This window comes from Chamaea fasciata, unplaced genomic scaffold (assembly GCF_029207755.1).
Source record: "Chamaea fasciata isolate MVZ Bird 193981 ecotype frontalis unplaced genomic scaffold, bChaFas1.0.hap1 SCAF_6, whole genome shotgun sequence".
Lineage (NCBI taxonomy): Eukaryota > Metazoa > Chordata > Aves > Passeriformes > Sylviidae > Chamaea > Chamaea fasciata.
Window position 1 is genome coordinate 33,795,240 of NW_027094091.1, and position 24,265 is coordinate 33,819,504.

The window sequence follows — 24,265 nt, forward strand, 5'->3', positions numbered from 1 at the left end:
TAGCATGTAGAACTCAATAGATACTGTGGGTTTTTTCCCATAGGAGAAATAAAAATAGTACAGATTTGTAGTTAAATCATCAGGTATACTTAGCAGCCTAAAATCCAATATTCCTGTAATTTTGAACAGTGTTTTAATACCACATACTAACAGCAGAAGTTACTTTATCAGAAAAAAATAGCTAATTATATATTCAACTATACCCATGAGAATAATAGTTTTAAAGCTAATTGAATACCAGTTTTCAGCCACAAGACACATTTCTAGGAAAATTAGAAAAGGAAAACCACTGAAACAGCATCTAGAATGAAAATTAAATGCAAAAAGTAGAGGGAGAACCCTGAAGATCTACAACGGGAAAGGTCAGTCTGGAGCTTTCACTTTTGTTGATGCAAGAAATGCATACACAAACCATATATATGATAAAAACTGCTGCAAGATGTCCTCTGTAGCTTAAATAAGTAACTTAAATAAGTAGCTTAAATTTAGAAGATATAGGTACATTTTTAATTAAAGAAATTATGTTAGGGATATTAAATTGACTGTATATTAAAATGCCTTTTTAGTTCAACAACAGAGTGTACTGAATAAATAAAAGCCCTGTGGATAAATATTTTTCCTAAAAATTACAAAAGGAAGTAAAAAATACATGCAATTTTATTGTATATCTTCAACTTTCTATATATTTCGTATTTGCAGATAATGTGGATTTAACTTTTATTACTACCACTGTAGGAAATTCTAAAGTAAAATCACAGTTAATATCTGATTTTTATATCCTAGCACATCTATTACAATGTGAAATTTTGTCCTTGACTATACAGCTTGACCAGACATGCACAGATGACTCTGCTCCTTAAACAATTATGTCATACACCAAAAACTGAAAGTGTGATACACCAGCCATCTCAGCTTCCCCACATACCTACAACTTATGTACAAAGATTTAATTTACAGCAACATATGTGTAAAAATAATTTAGCCTGGGTTTGGCTTGTTTGTTTTTTTTAGTTTGTTTGTTTGCTTTCATTTAGCTACCTCAATATGCACATTGCAGGTCCCTAGAGTGTAATTTGATCTTGAATCTTGATCTCATTGACTAAGGATACTGAACTGATTTAAGATGCAAATATTGCTAAACATTTTGAGTTATCAGATGATACCTACTTTTATCTTTTCTGAACTTTCTGAAAATGTACTTTCCATGCAGAGAAAGTACTCAAAGACACTATTTGTCTAATTGAGCTACAAATTCCTCAACCAACTCTGCTGTCAAGGAATTATGGTAGCACAATGCAATTTGAATTAAATCAGCAAACTAAGTTTTTAATAGAGTTTGGGTACATAAAGACTTGAATGTGAAACACTACTGATATTTAGGAAAAATAATTTTGAAATTGTGCTTATGGTGGAAAAAAACCACTAGATCTTGAGACTAAAGTAATTTTTCAGAATTTTAATAGCCTACATATAAACACATATGTTAGATAGTTGGATTCTGAATGTTTTATTTGCAATTAATATTGATTTGCCCTGGATAGTATGAGGTCAATAGAGGAAAATGAGTATATAAGATTATAGCTGACCTCAATCAAATTTTGTATTTCAGTGAAGGGATTCTGCTGACAGTATGATATGAACCATGCAAGTGCAATACAAACAGTGACGGTCAACTCCACTGGGAGGGTAAAATGCAAACTTTGCATTGAATGACCAGTCTCTGAGATGCAATGCCTATGATAAACCTAGGTACTAGAGCACAGAGATGCTAAAAGGAAATTATACTTAAAATCAAAATCACAACTGAGTTCTCCTCTACTCCCAATTTAAAAACTCTTCTCTATTACAAGATGATTATCTATTGCACATTTGGCAATTTTAGCCTTACTCTCCTTTACCAAATTTCTTAGTATAGTTACAAGAATATACAAATAGAATTCTATTTAAATTATGAAAGTAAAATATGACCTTATATAATAGATGAATTTTCAATTTCAGTACACTTTTTTCTTATTCAATTTCAATATCAAATAACTACATTTTTTATGTAACTTAAATTCAAAATACAAAGTCCAGTACTAAAGTCTTAGAAGACAAATTTTTAAAAAATTTCCATAATTAATACCTATATAGATTCTCAAAATATAACTGATAGATTCCCATAATTAATACCTCTACAGATTCTCAAAATATAACTGAAGATTTGCATCAATGTATGAGGTACGAGTGTGCACAAAACAATTTATGCAGATTCATAACTATGATGGCTAGATAAAATAAAATCCTCTCTTCTGGACTTAGCTCTTTCTCAGACACTGCCCAGGGCTATGACATTTTGTGGGTTTGTGCTGTGAATCTTCACTGTTGCTTTCATAGTTTATTTTTCTTGCCTGGCTGTAAAAATTTTCTCAATCTTCAAGAACTACAGATAATTTTAACGGCCTGACTGTATCAGTATGCACCTATCAGCAGGAAAAATCCCCTGTTAGTGACCCTATTTGGGGTTTGTAGCATGCATACAGTTTTGGATTTTTGTGGGATAAAATGCAACATTAACTAAAAACGTATGGAACATACATGACCATAGGGAACAATATCCTTTGCTGGGCAAAATACTTAAATTCTCCAGTCCTTCATTGTGTTTGCCAATTTTCATATTACTGTTAAGCTAATAATTCGTTTAAATAACAATGTAAAGGAGGAAAAAATGTTACAAGTTTTTCTCAGAACCTTCTCTTGATGGGTTGCTACAGCAGGAAGGAAAAAGTCCTACTGTGTCCAATTCCAAAGGACTGAAAACACTTTCAGCTTCCTCAAGTACCAAGCTGCAAACCTTTGCATATGCCAACTGCAAAGAATAGTGAATATAATTACAAAAGTATATGATTGTCCACATGTGTTAAAATTGTATATGCACATATTTTACCAAGTAAAAAATAGTCAGCAGTAGAAAACAACTTTAATTTTTCAGAATTGTACTTAGAAAATTTGGTTTTAGTACATTAGGATTTTTCCTATAATAATTAAATATTTTGTGAATGAAGACAGTTAAAACAATCTGGCTTGAAATGTCATATGATGGAAAGCCAATTCCAAATAACATCACACAGCCAGAATATTGTTTGTTTGGTGTTCTTTCTCAGTGTGGTCCCTACACACTCATTCAATTTCTGTAAAAATAAAGAACCTCAATGAGATTATTTAGGGATCATGGAGCAAACCCACAATTTTAATAAACTTCCCACAAAATAACTCTTATTTTCTAAAAAAAAAAAAAAAAAAATTATCCATAAACAGTTTACAGCAAGAACCTTCCACATTGACTTTTCTCTTTCATGTGAGTTACCTAAAGACAATTGAGTATCTGCTGTCTTATTTAAGGCCCAGCCGTTTTGGAGCAAATCGAATCTCATAATACACTGGAAAAGTTTACAGGACTTGTTATGCTTTACACATACTACAGTTAATGTGCTCTTGGAAATAAATTGCCTCACAGATTGATGAAAGTCACAGACTTTAGCACACCACTGTTTGCACCCAACTGAGGCCATTATCATTCATTACAGGGTGTGGGTTTTTTTTTCTTTTCTTTGCTAAGTAGCAATAATTTTCTCTAAACAATTAAGGCTCCTGTGTATTTTTTACTCTTTAAATTACTTTCAGCATTAAAGGTGTCACAGAATCATTTATCCTCTCTTGGGCAGTATTTATTTCAGTGACAGTTACTGCAGAAGAAACAGGCATGCCTTTTCCTGACTCCTTTCAATATGAAGCTCCCCAGAAGGATGAGTAACTATTGCATGGTGTGCAATAGCAGTGCAATAGCAGTGCTGGGCAGCATTGCTCAAAAGGCAATGAACAATGAAAGGAGGAAAAGGTTTAACAGTGCAAGCCAAGTACTCACAGCCTTGTAGTCCAGTAAATTTGGTGTTGCCATTGTCTGTCTCAGACTTGTGGTTTGTTCTCTATCCCTTTCTTCAATAATTCCAACTATTTATTTTGCTCTAGGAATTCAACACTCAAGCAAGGAAAAATATCAAAGACATTCTAGATAGGAAAAAATTTCTAAAGACTTTCACGCTACAGAAACACCAGCTTAGACTTTTTTTCAAGTGAAAAAGAAGAAATAATCTTGTACAAACTCAAAATTACAATCAAAAATCTAAGATAACACTAATCAGAACATGATAAGAATAATTCACTGGGATATGATGAGCTTGTGGTACAAAGCTGCCATACATACACTTCTTCATGTGGAACCAGAGCTCTCAACTGGGTTCAAGCTTAGAAGGGTAATTTTCCTAGATAACCAGGGCACAATTCTCCTCTCTTCCACTGCAATTTCCTGCTTTGCATAATGATAACATTTTTACTTTCCATACAGGGAAGTAAATACATCTAATGTACAAGGCGTAAAAATGACTGTATCCACATGAATTTCATATAAAATCCTGTTTTATAAATACAGATTTTAATAATCGTGCATAAAAACCACTTTTTTTCCTCCAGGCTAGTAAAGCTAAAATATTTGTGGTGTATTATGTTATCACAGAAGAGTCAATACTTAAAATTATATATTTTGCACTTGAAAATACTTTTAGCTAATTTGCAAAAATCCTTTCTTCTTGAATTTATTGGTAACTACATCCAAGGGAGCAAGCCATAGGAAGTATAGTAAAAATTATACATTTAAGGAGTGATATAATATTATTTCCTCTTCGCAGCTCACATTAGTTTAGCTACCTGAGCTGCAAAACCTTTTTCCAAAGGTCATATAAAGGATGTGCTGATGCTGCAAAAGGAAAGAGGTCAACTCTCAGTGACCGAAAGCAGGAATAAAATGAAATGATAACTAAGTAGCAACATCACTGAAAGCTCACTAATAATAACAGAGAAAGACAATATCCCCAGATTAAATATCTTAGGTAGCATGAATAAGTATTTAATGTTCCTGTGACATATCCAAGTGCATATATACACACTAAAAAATGCTGCTTCATCACCTAACTCTTTCAAAGAAGGTCATCATTATTGCAACCTGGATTGAAACAGCTTTCTTAAAATTGTAACTAACATGATAACCATTACTATGTTAAGCAATATTTTGCATGAGTAGTTTTTCTCTTTGCTATATTTTTTTAGTTTTTCTAATATATCTTCAGAGTGTACTGTCTAGAGGGGGCTCTTTTTTAGGTTATTTGAACTTGCAAATCCTGAAACCTACACTTCGAGCAACGCAATATTAAGTCAGAGAAATAGGTTATACTGAATTTTCATTAAAAAGGAATTCTAATGCATTCTGAAATGAACTTTCAAGAGTTTTATATTTATAAAAATATATATTGAATGTATTCGAATATACTTTTCTAATAGGATCTATCACAAGATTGTCAGAAAAACCATGTGATAAAAAGCTATTTCTAGCTTTCCACATTTTGATTCTAAGTCACAGGTGTAATCAAAAAGGTAACAGAATGAGTTTCTTTTTAATATGTTGTGTAAACAATATACCTGTTACCTTTTGACACCATAAAATCTAATTTTTAGAAATTTTAATAAATTAAATAAGCTGTGCTATATATTTTTTTCACTGGTTGGTCTGAGTGCATTAGGACCCACCTTCTGGCATTTGGGAGACCAACATGGACACCTTGCTCCAGATGCAGCCTCACAAGTGAAAACTCAATGAGAAAAATCACTTCCCTCCACCTTTTGGTAACAGTCTTCCAAAGCAGACTGGTATGGCACTCACAAAAAGGTGTACTCCTTGCTCACACTTGTTGTCCTCAGGAATCTCAAGTCTGTTTCTGCACACCTGTCAGTCCAGCCCCAGGTTGTGCACTTGCATAAGGCTAATTAATTCTGTGTAAGTGATTTCTAATTTGTCCTTATCAGACTCCACAATGTCTCCAGCAGCTCATTTCTCCAGCTTAATGAGATTGCTTTGAATGGCAGACCCCCACAGTTTGGTGTCATCTGTCACCACTGCTCTGGTTGTAGTCCATCCCATCTTTGTCATTGCTGATGAAGGTGTTAAATAACAATGGTTGCAGTAGAGAGCTCTGAGCAATGCCACTAGAAAACCACACACCTTGCACCAACACCTGAGTACAAACATTCAGTTTCTTTTCCATTTGCCTAAAAAGGTACCACAGCCATGGGATATCATATAAAGGGCCCCAGTTAAATCAAGAAAAATTACACCCATTGGTCCCTCCTCATTCACTCAACCATCTAATCACAAAATTTCACAAAGGTGAAATCTTTGCCCTAGCTGAATCTTTGCAAGTTGCTACCAATCATCTTCTTGTCTTTGACATTTCTGGAGATTTCTTCCAAGAGAATTTGTCATCATCCCAGGAATTATTTATGACCTTCTTGGGAATCAAGGGGAGGCTGACCAACCTATGGCTCTTCAATACTTTTCCTGCCCTTCAGGAGAATAGGCATGACATTTTCCTTTTTCCACTCACTGGGAACATTTCACAGTCAGCATGAACTTTCAAAAAGAATACAGTGTGGTCCTGAAGTTTAAGAATTTGCTTCTGCTGATAAGTATTGACCTATTTCCCTTCCTTTTGTTTATCAAAAGCTATATTCATAATAATGATTTAACAAGTGTAATTAAGACACATGGGAAGAAAGCTGCTTAAAAACTGATTTTTTCAAGAGTTGCATTATTTGTAATACTATATTAAAACTAAACATGTTATCTAGTTGGAGTCATGGGAGGTAACTTTCCTACTGTTATCCACTATTATTTTATTGCTAGATTAAGAAAACTGTGGTATAGGCTTAAATTTGCTCATCTTCTCCCAGAACACCCACAAGACTTTCAAACCTTTAATTACAAAAGTGGTATGAAAATGGTGTCTGAACTTGTGGTCTTACTGAGGAGCATTGATCAAAGGAATATTGATAAACTTGGCTTTGGCCGAGAGGATCTGAGTATGGAATTACAGATTAACCAACAGAAGAAATATCATCACAGAGAAGCATGTCTAAAGTAAAAAAAAAAAAAAAAAAAAAAAAAAAAAAAAAAAAAAGGAATTTTATTCAGTAAATTTAGAACTTTCTTGAGTAAAAAAATCATCTTGTCCACACACCCAGTACTCAACTTATACTTTTTAAGTCGTTCAGCTCACTTCAATGTTTATCTGTATGAGGTTTCTCAAAGTAAATAAAGAAAAAAGTATATCTCCCTGCACAGATCAACGAAGACGTTACTTTGTATCTCCTGGAAGTGTGCACTTAGCAATTGGATAATTTGTCTTCCTTCTCACAATTAAAATTAACAAAATTAGTACCCTTTCCATGGAGACATTTTCTGATACAGATAGGGAAACAATCTGATCCAAATGATCAGAGCAGAAACTCTTTTCTGTATGCTACAGCCTGCAACAGAATTCTGATGTGAACCCTTTTTTGGGGCAACCAGTTGATTCCATTTCATACACTCATGACAGCAACACATGCGTGGCCATGTCTAGCACTGTAGCACTACTAATTTGTGCCTTAGACATGCAGAAACAAAATGTACAATTAAACCTTATGCTTCAGGTGTTTTTAAACCATTCCAACTTTGCAAGGAGATTCTGAGGCTGTGGCTTGGGTTTACAGTCAGCAATTCTCCTTGTGCAGGGAACTCCCCATGGAGCCCAGTGCTTAACAGAGACTGTTGTTCCATACTGCTGACCAACAATATGAGTGATATAGAAAATCCATTCCTTTCTGCTATTGTCAAAGCCCTAGCTATTGCCAAATTAGCAGTCATCCTACAGATTCACAACAGCCACAAAAGCAGGCAACAGTTCTCCGGAATCATGTCACTTCATAATAACTTACCATCTCTGTTAGAAAACTGAATAGTCTGCCCCCAACCTCAAAACAATACCTATTCTAATTTCCAAAATACTCAGAAATTGTTTTTCAAAAAAAATACACCAAACCCCATTTTCCCCGTTTTAACATTTTATACAATATGTGCCTGTGTAATACATATTCACTTCCAAAATTCATAAAGAAAATGAAAGCCAGTAAGTTACTTTCAATGAGAATTTTTTTTTTTTTTAGGACTTGTGAGTGTATAATATTCACTTTATTGCCACAGGTGTAACATGTACTCTGACACCACAGTATCTCAGCTTAAAAAAAAAAAAAAAAAGAAAACCCAACAAAAAAAACCCAAAAACAAACCCAAAACAAAAACCAAAAAAACCCAAACAAACAAAAAAACAAAAACACAAAAAAAAACAAAAAAAAAAAAAACAAAACAAAAAAAAAAAACAAAACAAAACAAAACAAAAAAAACAACTTTCTCACTGATTTTTCTCTCTCTCAGACAGCTAGCTTCCACCTCTTTGACATCTGCAAGAAATACCAAGATGAAATGTCACTAGGCATTGTCTTCATAATTTGGGTTTGGTCTTGTGATGAAAAAATTACACACTTCCAGCAAACTGGAATTTCGTCTCACTTTTCCCAGTAGCAATAGCACATCCATGAGACCTTTCTGCATGGATTTTTTAGAAAACTTCAACATCTACTCATTCAAAATGACCAGACTAAATGGACCTATGTTTTATAACTGTAATGAGGCTCCTGGAGATCCATTTGATCTTCAACTCAGTATTCAATATTTCAAATGAGTACAAGGAGTTCAATCTCTTTTAGTCTTGCAGTGCATTGCTCACATTGTAGTATCTTAAAACTACATTTCAAAATTCATGTAAGTACTATGCCCAAGTCCTTATTGTTAAACTGTTTCCTCTTGCCCTATAAGCACTTAATCAGAAAAAAAACCTGGTTTATTCTTCCCGATGGAAAAAAAAAGAAAAAAAAACTATGCAAAACTGAAGCTGTCTATATTAAATGTCAAAACCACAAAAATTCTAGTAAGCACATTCATCAAGAACAAGAAAACTCTTGAGAATAACATATAAAGAAACCTCACTAAAATATACTGTTGATAAAAATATTTCCTTTTAAAAAATTGTGTTTTAAGGGCTTTTTTTTAAAACACATAAAATAAAATAAAATGGCAAGATGGCATTAATAGAGAGGAGAATCTCAGTATGGCTTGAGGATGGTGAAATCTTACCTTCCTCTTCTGGCTCATGTGAAGAAGGCAAGGAAAATGAGAAGAGGACAATATAGTGTCCACTATGTCCTTCTTCTAGTCACCCACCACAGCATCTACAACACCTCAGCTGCCTTAACCTCCTATGCCAGCCCCTGTATCTATTCTGCTATATTTGCCCTTACTTTAGTAATCCAGTAGGCTAATCCATAAATATGAAAAAGCACTTAATTGCTTAGTTTTATTAAAAACCTCATGAAAAAGAACATCAAGATAGAAAATTTATGCTAATATTAACCATTTATCATTTATCTTATTGACTTGGAATCAAAATTTTGACTGATTTGATCTATCCCAATATACAGTACATCTGTTATATCATTGTCTTTTTACACAAAACTGAATGTAGGAATCTTAATGCTTAGAATATGACAAATTAGAATCCATTGGACACACAGACTTTCAGTGTAATTTTTCAATTTTTCAATTTCCCAAATACTATATATATATATATATATATATATATATATATATATATATATATATATATATATTTGGAAATATGAAACACTTTTCCCTTATGTTGTCATCTGTATTTTTTCAATAAAAGCTAACAAATAAAGGTTGCAAGTGCCTCCAAGTTAAGGCTGTATAATTATTTAGAACTCTTACAGTAAACTCTTACAGTAAATTCTTTGGAGTTTTCTTAAAATCACAACTGTAAGTTTGAAAAAATCCTTATTCATCCCTGATTCAAATATATTTTCAGTTTAGCATTGCCCAACTATCTTTCCTACTTAGGACTCTCAGTGTTAAGCGAACTGTGGCTTGGGTTTTTGTTATCTAGAGTGGTCTAGAATAATATCATAATCTCACAATTCTCAGGCTTTAATGACAGAATGACCATCATTTCAGCAGGATTTTCATCTTCATCACAGAGCTAAAGTGAGGCAGGAATAACCTCTATGAATAGCTCAGGACTGTCCAATTACTTTTCAAAGCAAAATTAGTAATATAATTCAAAACTCAATTATATTGATGAATAATGGGGGGTTTTTTCCCTCATTTTTGTACCAAAATATATTTAACGTCACATTTCAACAAGTGCAAAGATTATTGTAGCTCTGGAGGAAACTGGCAAGGAAAGAAAGTGAAAAACTCTAACCATCAAACATGGAATTTAATTATTACACTTTAGGAGAAACAGCAAATATCTGAAATTAGATAAAAATACGTTGTGTTCCATACGAAATATTCATTAAAATCTTACAAACTAAGCAACAAAAATATCTTTACTTTCTTCAAACCAATTTCCCAAAGACTATAAGGAAAATGTGACATCCATTATGATGACATATGGTCAATTTTACATGAGTAAGACAGGTTATGCTTTACATCAGTGCCTCAAGGAATGCAGACTACTAATGCTTGGTTATTACCAAGCAATTTAAATCATGGTATAATTATACAGACAGATGGATTTCAAAAGCATTCTAGCTTCCTTTAAGCATTTAAAATGGAAAAAAGATAACCTGAGACATTTTAGTTATAAAATGCCAAAAAAAATTAGATGAAATCAACAAAATCTACAAACTAAGCTTACCAGAGAGAGCTTAAGAAAATCAAATACAGTGTTTTATTCATGGTACAAGTTAGCCTTAGCATAACACTCATAAAAGTAATTAACACAATCAGAAAATCAGGGGGAAAAAAAAAAGTTTTCTTAAAGATACCACTTCAGCTTTGCAGCTTAATATTTATTTACTACACATGTGTAAATTCTATTTTCTAACACTCCAAGTTAATAAAACTCTTTTCCCTAAAACTTTATTTTTACTTTCTGTAAAGTATAAAACAGTCATAGAGTAGTTGGAAACTACATTCTTGAAAACACACATGGAGAAGGCTAGAGAATGCAGAAGAGAAAAAACACAACCCTTTAATGGTTTTTGGGTAGTATATAGGAATTTCATTAAAAACTGACCATCAGAGAGTTGTTCTAGAACACTAACTTGAATACAGTTAAATTCAATAAATTGGTAAGAAACAATTGCACAGCCAGCATTGTTTTCTTTCCTTTTTGTGATGTGTCATTTCCACTACATTTGTTTTTGCAAATATCTTCATTTTTCAAAATATTTGTAACTAGCAAAAAATGTTTTGTCTTTCTTTTGACTTGATACTTCTTAGAAACGATTGAGAGTATGACTGTTCTGGCTACCTCCCTGGCTTTTTCTACAGATTCCTTTTTACTCTCTGCTGAATTTCAGAAAAATTTGAAAGAAACAAATTGCAAAGAGGTTAAGTTCCTTGAAAATTTAAAGTTTAGTGTTTAGTCTTTTGAGGTCTAGATTTAATTTTACTGAGATATCTTTTTTTTCCTATTTCAATTAAAACTACAGCTACAGTTTATTAATTTGTGTATACTAAACTGTTAATAGAAAATAGTTATTAAAATTACTTAGTCAGAATATTTTAGCTATATTCCCATGTACTGATAAAACAGGGAATATAAATCCCTCTGTGGTGTTAACTTTACTGAACACACAAGAATTTTATGATCCTAATCAAAGCTATATAAGGGTCTCTCAGATCATTTTTCTGAACAGATCAGTAGTCACCCATTTGCAGCATTCTGCATACTCCAATACTACTTTTGCAAGCTTTATACCCTCGAACACCCTTCCCAAGGCTCATGTCAAGTAATACAAATTTTCAGCAGTGCACTAAAAAGCATCATGCATCTGGATAAAGTATGGCACAATTGGATGTGGTCAATATGCTCTTGAGAATATTGAGCAGCGTGGCTCACTTTTTCACCACTGCGCCCTAGGGCCAGGAGTCATTTGTGATGAAAATCTTAAGCACTGTGATAACATCCACAGGCCAAGTTCTGTCTGCAGCAAACTTCACCATCTTAGTCCAAAAGATGGCACCTGCTGGGTGTGGCGGGTTTGTTTTTGCTGTGATGTCAGAGAAAGATCAAGAAAGGGAAAGAAAATGGTACAGCCTCAGGTCTCTGCGCCCATATGGGATCAGGATCATTCACCAGATGTACTCCAACATTCCTTAACATTAATCTATATGTAACTGCACCTAAATCATAAGCCTAAACCCAGAAGATGTAAGTGATTTTGTGCTTGTCTTCAAGGAGAAGCATAGTACGCCTGTATGTGAAAACGCAAACATGGAAAAAAACTTTAGATATAGCCTGAGAACTAATCACCTTAGGACTGTCACAACATGCAGAAAAGGTTTATCTGTGTTGTTGATCTACAGATAAACGACTGTCTAGAACTGCAGTTGAAATCAGCATTGTCTCCATGGAAACATACTTGTAAGAATAAATGAACAGGAAAATCTGTGTTGAATTTGTTTCAAAAACTACTCACAACTCTTTTGGGAAAGAAAAAAAGAAAGAAAATCATATCAGTTAAAAAAAAAAACCTTGTGATGTGATACGATAGAATGAGATCTACAAGTCACTATGGCTGCAAAAGATCATGGCTGTATTATTGGATCTGGACAATAACTCAATATTGAGTCAAAAACAAAGCATTCCCCTACTACTATTCATATATCCTAAAACCTGTTCCTTAACTCAGTAGGAATAGTCACTGCCTCCAACAAATCAGCTAAGTTGTGCCTCCAGTAATCCCTAAATCCACAATGACAAGAAATTTACAGGTTCGGGAAGTCACAGGCGTTATCTGACAAACTCAAAAGGTATCTTAGAAATTATTTCTTACACAAAAGCTGATAGTATATGTACTCATTTGTACCTCTATTTTGACAAAAACATTGCTGGAAATCTGCATAAACAGGCCTCCACACATTTGCACATTTAGAGTCAATAAAAGCAGGACAGACAGGTCAAAAGATTTAGAAATCATTTGATGACAGTATGACAATTTTCAGACTTATAGGAAAATATAATGAATTTGCTACTTACGTAATGTTGCTGTTTGACATTCCCCTGGAATGCCTGAATGTATACACAATTCACTTAAATATTAGTAAAATTTTGATATACGCAAGTAATTAAGTTCATAAAACATCTATTAATTTTTTAAAAGCATATTTTTCCTTTAATTCTTACAGATTGTTAGTTAGGACAATTTAAATTTACTGCATGCTACAGACAGAATCAATACAATACCTACAGTTCAATTTCACCAGTACTTCCAAAAAAAAAAAAAAAAAAAGGGTCCAAGTTTTTCAAACACAGTCTATAAAACCAGGAAAGAACTTCTGCAATTACTGCTTCTGAAATTTGCAGCTGCCACAGAGTTTTCACAATAACTAAAAAGAAAGGCCATATTCAAGTTTTAGCTTCTTTGTGGCAATAAGGAGATTGGGGCATCTATCTGACCATAACAGATGAAACACTGACAGAACGAACACACATAAAAAGTAAACCCATGGCCACTCAGGATAGCAGGAAGTAAGCATGACTGACATGGTCAAAGAGACTACAAATGATTTGGGAGACTGCCCTATGTACAGCTTACTCTAGGAATCCTGTGCTCCAAGCATCCTTTCCTTGTCACTTAGTACTCTGTCCTTTTCTTCAGATTGGGCACAAAGTACTCAGAGGTCCTTCATATCTTGTTGCTACCCCTGAATCTGTTTTTACTTCTTATGCCTCACATCTCACTATACCCCAAGGCCATCAGTATCTCATATGCAAAATAAATTGCCTCACAATAATCTAAAACATTTAACCTGTATCCACATTGGCTTTTTTTTTTTTTTTTTTTGATTTGGAGTGGATTTTTGAAGTTTGTCTCCTTATCATAGTTAATTCTTACACTTTGCTTTCCTTGACAGAAAAGTCTTGGTGCATTCAAATCCTTTAGGACGAAATTAACCTAGAAAGTGTGGTGGAGAAAAGCACTAAACACATTCCAAATGCTACCAGATATTCCTCCCAAGCTGTTCTGAAGTAAAACTGGACTGTAAGTGGTGTGGATGTCAGATTCAGATGTCTGGCTGATTATTCAGTCATTAACTTTCTGAAACCTAAAGGAACATAATTTTAAGCCATCTATTTCATCATGACATATTTTTGAACAGGCTCAAAAGTTACTAGATGGAATGAGAAGAGCTTTTGTTAAACCCTGCTTCCTTAAAAATTAGGCTAAAATTTCTGGGTTTACATAATTTTTGAAGGGTTATAAAAATAGATCCATTTGACCTTTTTGTTATAACTCAAAACTGATGAACTCAGGCTACACCTTTCTCTCCTGTTGATGGCTGCTTTTCCTCTCAGCTGTAAACTAAGGATGGTCATCAGCACCAGGTAATCAAGTGCAACTCCCTATGATCCCAGTTACTTCATGGTCATATGGTATTTATTAAGCATACAGGCCTGACCAATCACCTTGGCTTGGATGGCATTTTCATCTTGACAAATTTCCTGCAGCAAGATTAGAATTTTAAGCAGTCTCTGAAGCATCTAAATTCTTGAGCCACTGTGATAAAGAGATAAGGAAAAGCCAAAATAACAGAAGCACAAATACCACCTGATGCATTTACTAAATTTAAATGATTTTTAAGGGAAAGCTAAGGTACCTAGATACTTTTAAAACAGATTTGGGAATCAATTTTTAGCCAATCCTCTTTTAAATTCAAATGTGTTTCCTATATATAAGTTTTTAAAAACAAGAGAGGCACAGTAAGACCGAACATTGTAAGAGTGATTTATAAGTCTGATATAACGAATTATACTTAGAAAATTAATACTTGTCATTGATTATTTGAGCATAAACCCCACAATTTGAATGTCACGAGCGAAATCATCTGAAACGTGTGAAACCAGGGAAGCATTTTAACAGTGCTGAGAACAATTCAACATTATAGACAGACACAGCTTTCCCATGCTCTTTGTGAGCGGAGATTTGTCAGTATATTCTAGAATACACAGCACTAGATAATGCAAAAGAAAGGTCAGACGACTGAACATATATAAACACCTGATGGGAGGATGCAAAGAGGACAGTCTCTTCTCAGTGGAGCTCAGTGACAGGAGAAAAGGAAAAGGGCACACACTGAAACACAGGGGAGTCCCTCTGAACAAGAGCAAACATTTCTACACTCTGAGGGTCATCAGGCACAGGCTGTCCACAGTGTCCATCCTTGGACATATTCAAAAGCCAACTGGCCACAGCCCTGGGCAACCCACTCTGTGGGCCTCTGCTTGAACAGGGGTGTTGGATCAGAAGACCTCAAAAGGTCGCTCCAACCTCAACCCATTCTCAGCAAGTATCTAAAACTGAGGAAAATGGTACCTAAAGGTAGCATACTTCTATGTGACTAAAGCAAGTATAAGGCTAGAACTAGAAAAAACATAAAATGACATAAGGAGATATGCTGATTTAATTACTTTACTCAGTCCAACTAAAAATACACTGGAACACTATTAAAATACTGTGAATTATACCAAATTTCAGGAAATGAAGACCAAATATAAATATCCACTGATATTTAGAATAGATTAGTTCACATTAATACTTGAGGATGATAGATACTTATTTCAAAAATTTATGGCAACAGGTTATTAGCTGGCTAAGACTTGGATTACCTCATTATTGTTATTTGCTGTTTGTCCTTGAAGCTATGAGAATTTTCTATCTTAAAAAATTACTTTTAAACCAGAACTTCATTAATCATTACAAACTAAACTGTAGTTCTGGTAAAAAAATTCTCTACTGAATTTTAATTATTACAGGCAAAAATCTGGATAATTATGCAAATTTTAGGCATTCTTTGCATGTAATCATGCAGTTGGCTTTTTTTTAATATAACCTGTATTTGCAACAGGAGAGCTTTATAATCCAGTATATGTATATAATTTATCAATGCATTAATCTGTCAACTGACTCAGGACCTTCATTTTCATGATTCACATTTTTGGGGGGGCATTTATGATTGTCTCCTTGATGCCTTTGGATTATTATTTACACACTTCAGTGCACCAGAAAACTTTTTTACTGGGAATACTAAAAAAAAAAATACTAATTATATACAGGTATGTATACATATAAATGTGTATATATAGTCTAAGCACCTAACCATTGGTTTAATATCCTGCAATGTTCACCATGAGATATTTTTATTCTATCCAAGAACAGAATACACACATTTATTGTATCCATAATATTTTCTGTTCCAAACTGCAGAGCATTATCTCTGAACAATTTTCATGGCACTACAACAAAAATGCATTGTTAACTCTTTTATTTTGTAATTATTTCAGGTAAATAAAACCGTTTATATATATACACATATACTCCAGAAGTAGTATTGAGACATCTTAGTCACCTTCAAAGTTTCTTGAAATTAATCCAGTTATTTTCTAGATATAGCTCCCTGGGCTAACTAACGGTATATTAGAAACACATTCTTTGACTAATAGAGAAGGAACAGAGCTGCAGTCTGAATCTTCCAGGTAACTTCCAAGATTAACTTCTACATGTTGAACCATGAAATATAAAATCCTACTGTGCATCTAAACGTCAGGGAGAGTGTACATTCTTCCTGAGACTGAGCAGGAAAGCTCTCCAGCTGCATGGTCGGTGGGGGTGATTACTACTAAGACCTCCTAATTCTTGGTCATTCTAAAACCAAAACTGCAAACTGCCATGTTCAGAGACACAAAAAGTGTTGGCGGCAGGTATGTAACCAGAACATGAAAACTGTCAGCAAACTCCCCTTTTACTACAAAGGATGCACTGGAGTTTGGATGGTGAACCACAGGAATGTTACTGTGCACTCCTGAAGGCTCAACATTACAATAATTATTATTCAAAGTACATTCCAAGTGGAGTAACATCTGTTTCCATCTTAGCCAGATATATTACTTACTAAATAGCTTGATGATGCAGCATCAGGTTACATTAGCTTATACCTAGTTATATTTTGTTTTAAGATTACAGATTCATAGTGGTAGGAAATACAAAAATTCCTTGTCCCAGTAAAGTACACATGAAAAACTGTATTTATGCTAGAACTTACAATTCTAAGAAAAACAAGAAACTTATACACAATCTCTTTAGAGACCAGATGAGAGTTCAACTCCCCTGATCAAGCGAGGTAAAGTGAAGATGCATGTAGGCCAGCCAGCATATCTGAAAGATCCTTTAGTAGCTAATCTCCTAATTACTTCATCCAGTGAGGTCAACTGTAGTTCTGCTTTTTAAGCAGCAGTGTCTAGACTTTAAATTGTATTTCTCATCCTGCCTGTGGAAAACAGGCAGACATCCAATTATACAAACTGCCTATGCACCTATAAATCATATGTAATTATAATGTGTTTTGCGTGATTAAAATGGCATACACAGAGTAAAATTACTGGTTTTAAGGTACTAAAATTCTGCTCTTTTGCCTCCCATTCAATTCACCCCAAATAGTATAGATAAAAGTTATGAATATCTCATATTGTACTTCTCTATCAGCTTGTAAACAAGCATAACCAATGTTTACTTAAGATATTAGATAAATACATATTAAGAAAAAAATATCTTTTTTTAAATCTCAAAAGTTCAAAAGAATGATGTTTTTTGATCAAACATAGTATCGAAGACTGGGTCACCTCACATGAAAGTCATACAAACTCTTGGAAAAATTGTGCTGGAGAATTTTTCTTTGATTATTCACATATCAAACATGCTCTCCAAGAAACTTGTTCAAAAGTAGAGTAACAGCACTGCACCTGAACTGTCATCATTTAATATGAAGTGACAAGAAAGTGACAGATAATAAAGAACAGCCTGAAGATGGAATTGCTTGTCATTAAACCTTCATTTCCTCCTCAGGCACACTGAGAAGATCACAAGACTCCATTGTGCTGGAAGAAGTTCCCTAAAGAGAGAGTTACCAAATCTTATTCACAGAAGCAGACGTGATATATTTCAACTAGAAAATGGAGTCTGAGTAATCAGGTAACAGAAGCTCCCTTTAGAAGATGGGTGGGGTTTAAGGAAGTCTGTTCAATTTCTCAGGGAGGGTAATGCACATTATTTTGTTTTCCCTTATTGGCTGTATTGAGAATCATCATGGATGGGCCACAGAATCTGACTTGTAAGTACCATGTCATCAAAAATAAAGTATCAGTTATAGGAAAGTCTATAAATACTAACATTGTAAACAACTTTTCCTTTAGGTGGTAGTTGACCTTCAACATATGGATTCAAAACTATCATGACAAACCTAATTTTGAAATTAGAAATATCTGATTTCCTTATAGTAAACTAGAACTTACGACTGACTTTAACTACTGCCTCTTCCAGCTACTGTCTGCTCTACCAAAATAACTAGCATCATTGCCGCAATGACTTATGTCCCAAACAAATATTTTAATGCACGTTGCTTGCAAAAATACGAAAATTCAAATATTTAAATATACTTGCAAGGAAACTTTTTGAAAAGGACAAACTCTTGGTCTATACCAAGCATTTTCTTTTCTTTTTTCCTGCTTAATTCTTGAGGCTCTTCCAGCTCTCTCCAAAGAGTAGACTCCTTGGTTTAACCCTGCCAGTTTAGAAAATATAACATACTGCAACTCTTTGAGTCTTCAAGGTTAGCTTCATAGAAGTATAATGAAAAATTCTGTTTTATGACATTTCGCTAACACTTGTACTCTGATTCATTTAGTATCTCATTTTCAAAGTCTCTGAAATCTCATTCTTAGTAATCAGTTATTGGCAACATTTAAATAAACAGACCCAGGGATTTTTTCTTTTTAATTAAAACTCTTCTTTCAAAGAAAATTTAATTTTAGGGAGAAAATAGAAAGGAACTATTTGAAGAGCTCAAAAAACAAAAACAAAAAAAACAAACTACCAAAAAACAACAAAACTTGAAATATCAGCTCATGAAGAAATAAAAATGTGTATCTGGTAAACACAATTTGATTTTAGCCTCATGATCTGCAAACAAACAAACAAAAAACCCGAACAACAGCTACTTTTACCACACACTGAGTCTTGGATACCAAAATAACCTGCCTGCTGATTTATTTCCAAAACTTTTGTTCTGCACACTCTACGGGGTTTTCAATGAATCTGAATCCTTAAGACGTCAGGAAAATAAATTATAAAATCAATGTATTATTTGACTACATTTTCGAACAGCATTCATTTATGTCAAAAAGGAATCACTATAAATAGTTGAAAACCACCCTTTTTACCTGAAATTTTCTAAGGGCTACAAGCACAGAAACTGGGTTTTCAGATTTGTTCTGTTAACATTCAGTACAGTTCTGAGTGTGGGTGAGGCTGTGTTTGACTTATTTTGACAAAATATGAGGAAGAATAAATGTGAAATCTCTCCACTAAAGGAGTAGAAATTCACTACATGGAAGTTACAATGTCCTGCTTTGAAAAGTTTCATCTATGTTACCAGATTAATAATTAATGCTGAAAAACGAACAAATAACAGCTGCTATTTAAAAAAAAAAAAAAACCCTCACAATTAAATCTCAAGGCAAAAGAAATTTTTGAAAATACTTGAATAAGTGGTGTTTTAATACAATTTCTAAACCACTGAATTAATCACTGCCAGCAGGACCTTAGCATGTGCTTACTCCTTATAAACATTTTAATCCTATAGATCTTCAGGTTATAACATTTCCAAACCATTAAGAAAAAAACTCCTGTTTCTAAGAGGTCCAATAGGACCCTGAAATACCTGTTATTTTTGATTTGATTCATATATCCTGTGCAATAATATATCATATAAAGTAAATTTCATTGCAACAGCATTTATTCTCCAATAAAACCAAATGCTTTATCCATCTATATTAAATTCAACCATTTTTATAATCAGAGAGTACTACTTAGTTGCAAAAATCTAAAACTTAATGGCTATATTATTGCCTGAAAAGAACATGAAAAATGAACCATAGAAAATAGGCCTAGAGGGAATTTTAGTAATTAATTTGGTCCATTTTCCTGCCCAGACAATCATCAAACAAAAAAGAAAGCTACATTCTGGTAGTGCATCACTAGCCAAAGAATTTTGCAGTGCAACTGCAGTGAATTTTTTATATTTAAATAAATTTGATAACTGTTCAAAGATTCTGCATTTGTTCAACATTTTCTATTTCAATTTAAAATTTGTAGCGTTTGGAGACATTTTAACAGTTTAAGACTTTAGATTTCTAAAGAATAGCTTTAGATTAAATCCTTCAAAAGTATGAAAAATATTGAAAATTCAAAGTGCAGGACAAAGAGAGCAGAAAAAAAGAACTAAGAAACCACTGTGCATAAATGGTAAATTTTGGCAGGGACTTCAAGATCAGTTTTTCCAAGTGTTATACTCAGGGGAAAACAATGAAAGTGGCATCTTTAAGCACACCATTGTAGAGCAATAGAACTTATTAGGAAAAATTATGGGTTTGCTAAGGCAAATGGAGCGAGTAGTTGTATTAATATCTCCCTTAATGAGCTGATGTGTGATACATGTTGAATAGGTCTGTTATTTGATTGCTGTTCAAGAGAACAGTCCTACTGAATTCTAGGAAAATATTACGTAATCAGGTACATATAAAGCAGTTACATTTTCAAGTGAACAGGTCCTAATGAAATTAGAATTTCATTTTAATTAGATTTGGTAAAAAATGAGGGAAACTAAAAAAGCAAAACGAAAACAAATGCAAGAAAAACATTATTCCACGAGTAATCTCATTATTAGCTGGAGATGTAAGATTAATTTTGCATTCTTGTGTTCTTTCCCTTCTCAATTAAAAACATAACTGAAATGGTGTGTACATGTACATGTCTTCATATCCACACTATCATATCTCACTGTGTGTATACATATATGTGTGTGCCTGCGCTCATCCTTACTGAGGTCACCAGGAAGTCATGTGAATATGATAATTATCCTTCTAGCGAGACATACAGGACTATATCAAGCAATTGCTTAGGTCCTTCATTAAAAACCTTAGCACTAACATAAGATGACAGCTCCCATCTTGCTGCTATAAACTGAAAAAATTGCTTGAAAAGACGGAAAGTGTCAGAGTTATCAAAGTAGCTTATAAAAACCAGCTATGATGCAAAACTAAATGAAAAATATTCATAGTTTCCACATATCTACATGTTTGTGGGACTGAGTTTAATGAAGATGACAGGCATTTATGTAAAAAAAAGCAACCAAGATGTTTTTATTTAATGTGAAATTTTTAATAATTACTTTCAAAATTTTTGATTTTATCTTCCAGAAATCAAAACAAATAAAGATGTTTCTGTGGTCAAATTATTCTTGGGATTATTTGTTATGATAACAGTAATGCAACTCCCTACCTCGATATTTTCTTGCGTGATTGTGTTATCTCCTACTCAACACAAAAAAATCTCAACACAGAGAAGTCAATTTTAAATCTATATAGACACACAAACATGCCTAAATACAGCATGAAATTTATGTTAGTGTTTAACATAGAGCACACTGAAGAAAACACCTTATCCAGTTAAACATCTGTAAAATTCCATTGTCTTAACATTTTTTGTATGTTTGCTTACTTGACAAACTTCAAGTTATTCCTTATTATGGTCTAGAATCTTTTACTCAACATATGTATCCAATTCAGCCAAAAAATAAGTTCACTCTTAAGATCAGTTATGAAAATGTTGGTCCTTTGAGCTGCCTTTCCCTCCTGTCGTGGTTAAACCCCAGCCAGCAACCAATTATGCCACAGCCACTCACTCACCCCCAGCAGTGGAATCGGAGAGGGAATCAGAGGGTAAAAGCCAGAAAACCTGGGCTGACATAAAGACAGCCTAATAAGAAAAGGTGTTCTTGATTAAAAACTGAAACAAATCCTCTCAGAATAAGAGGAAAGCCTGTCTTCTTCAGTCAAATACTATAGAAATATATTTACTAAAAATGAAATTACTATCAGCAAGCTCAGGTAAAACACCCACTCCAGACTCTTGTGGATCTAAAACTACTTTTCCTTAGGTTAAATCAACTCTTTCATGTTGCAACAAGTAGAATAACACTAATCTATTCCTTTCAGAAATTAAAATGTAATTTTTTTTTTAATCTAAGATATCTTTTCTGTCCTTCTTGTCTACCTCTCAAATAATTTCAAAAAACTAAAACACTGTGTATTTATTAAACATAACTTGGCCTGGTGCAGCTGATAAGAGGGGGAAAATGCAACATATTCTGGGCTACTGTGCAAATATGTCCATTGCAATGGAGGAAGAATAAAGGAAACCTATTGCAGGTGTATCAGTCAAACATAATGATAAAATGCAATTCTGAGGTGAAAAACTTGATTAAAGTGCACCAGAAAATGAAGGTACGTAATAAGACTAGGTTACTAGTGATGTGTGCATAAAAAACTATGAAAATGGATGTGTATAGAGATACATATAAAAGGATGCAAAATATATACATCTATATATTTAATTATATTTGAATGCATTTTTAGAGAACTAATATTTACATTTGCTTTGCTACTACCAAATGATGCATCTCATCTGTATTTATTAGACATTAAATAGATACTCACTAGTACTGTATTCCTATGCCAGTTTTTTCATCTTTTCATTTCCTAATTTCCATTCTTTTCAGGTGAAAATCACTTCAGTAAAACAGATAATTGCTTCTGCTTTGCAATGTCAAACAGTTTGCCTCAGGTTACAGCAGTGTCTAAAATTAAGATGGGAAAGAAAGTTCTCATTATCTTTTTCTGTTTCAGGAACCTTTCATCTCATCGTCTTTGCTAGTGTCCAAAGTCATGCTCTCCCTATTGTTTATTCTTTTCTACTATTTTCTTGCATTTAGTTACAATTTAAGTTCTTCTCTTCCCCACAATTCTTCACCTTCAGTCTCAGTTATGAATGTCACCGTTTTACAATGGCTAAAGAGGAAACCTAGAATATGTGCAATCCAGTTACTCAGTCCACAGCATTTTCAGTACCAGTCATAAATCTTTATGTCTTTCTACTTAATTTTTATGCTAAAATTTATTCTACATCTTGAAACAGAAAAACAAAAGACTCCTTTGAGACTGCTTATATATACACTCTGTTTTTGAAACCTTGAAAAGTCTTAAGATAAAACTGTCACTCATTTCCATATGCATATTTTCCACAGTCTTGCTTTAACTGTCATCTCTTGGCAATAAAGTTCTAAAACTGTGTCCTCGCTGTTAAAAAGACAAAGTACAGACTGACATATGAGGCAATGACAACAGAGTGGTTCCTGCCGCTGGGCTATCAAATTTTAAAAGCATCAGTGAATTAACCAATCATCATGAGCCTCCTTCCACTGTTACCATGAAATTATGCTTTTATGTTGGAAGGACTGAAGAACAGTGTTCAGTTTTCTATTCAAGGAAAACTACAGCATGGTGCTGATAACACCAAGGTTGTGGGTTCGATCCTTGTATGGGCCATTCTCTTAAAGTTGGACGGGATGATCCTTGTGGGTCTCTCCCAACTCAGAATATTCTGTGGTTTCAATGTGTAAATTTTAGGCCTCCCTTCAGCTGGATAGCATTACGTGATTGGGATCTTTTGTTGAACATATATTTGTGGGTTTTTTTCAGTCTAACCCAAAAAACTCACCGATTTTAAACCTCCAACAAAGATATTATGTGTGAGCTTATTCATATCCAGATTTCTATTTCCTGTATTTCTGAAATTTAGCAATATTTACCAGAAACAAATAAAAACTGCCTGATGTAACAGGTTGCCTAAATATATGCTTTCCTTTTCCTAGATGAACACTAACATTCTATATTTTGACACCACTTGTGAAGAATGACTTTTTGGTCCAGTCAGAATGCTCTCTTACAAGTGAAATTCCAAATGTTTTTTTGTAAAAGCTGGAGAGACCAAGCCTCAAGGAATGGGCTCATGAGACTCTTCTGACTTTCGTTTCACAAATCCACAAGCATCTTGTTCGCAGAAATTCAGCTAACTCAGTATATTACTTTTTTTTAAATACTGCCACTAGAACTAATCACAAATTTAATAGTTTGATTACTTGAAATAGGTATTAATGAAATATTATGATATCACTGGTTTATATTTTAATTTTATACTCCCCTGGCACAATTAAACAGCTCATACAACTGTTATTCAATATCATTTTAGCATATTATTCAATTCTAAAAAAGAAATAGCTGAAATAGTTGGACAAGCATCATAGCACTTATTACATTTT

At 33.6% G+C, this 24,265-nt stretch overlaps 1 long non-coding RNA gene across 1 annotated transcript in view; it reads right to left on the reverse strand.

The window, feature by feature from the left end:
* Positions 1 to 24,265, reverse strand: part of LOC136291156 (uncharacterized) — a 136,896-nt gene that overhangs the window by 63,988 nt on the left and 48,643 nt on the right. Inside the window, exon 4 of the long non-coding RNA XR_010721440.1 lies at positions 22,605 to 22,744. This is a non-coding gene — a long non-coding RNA (uncharacterized lncRNA). The remainder of the gene's footprint in view (positions 1 to 22,604; positions 22,745 to 24,265) is intronic.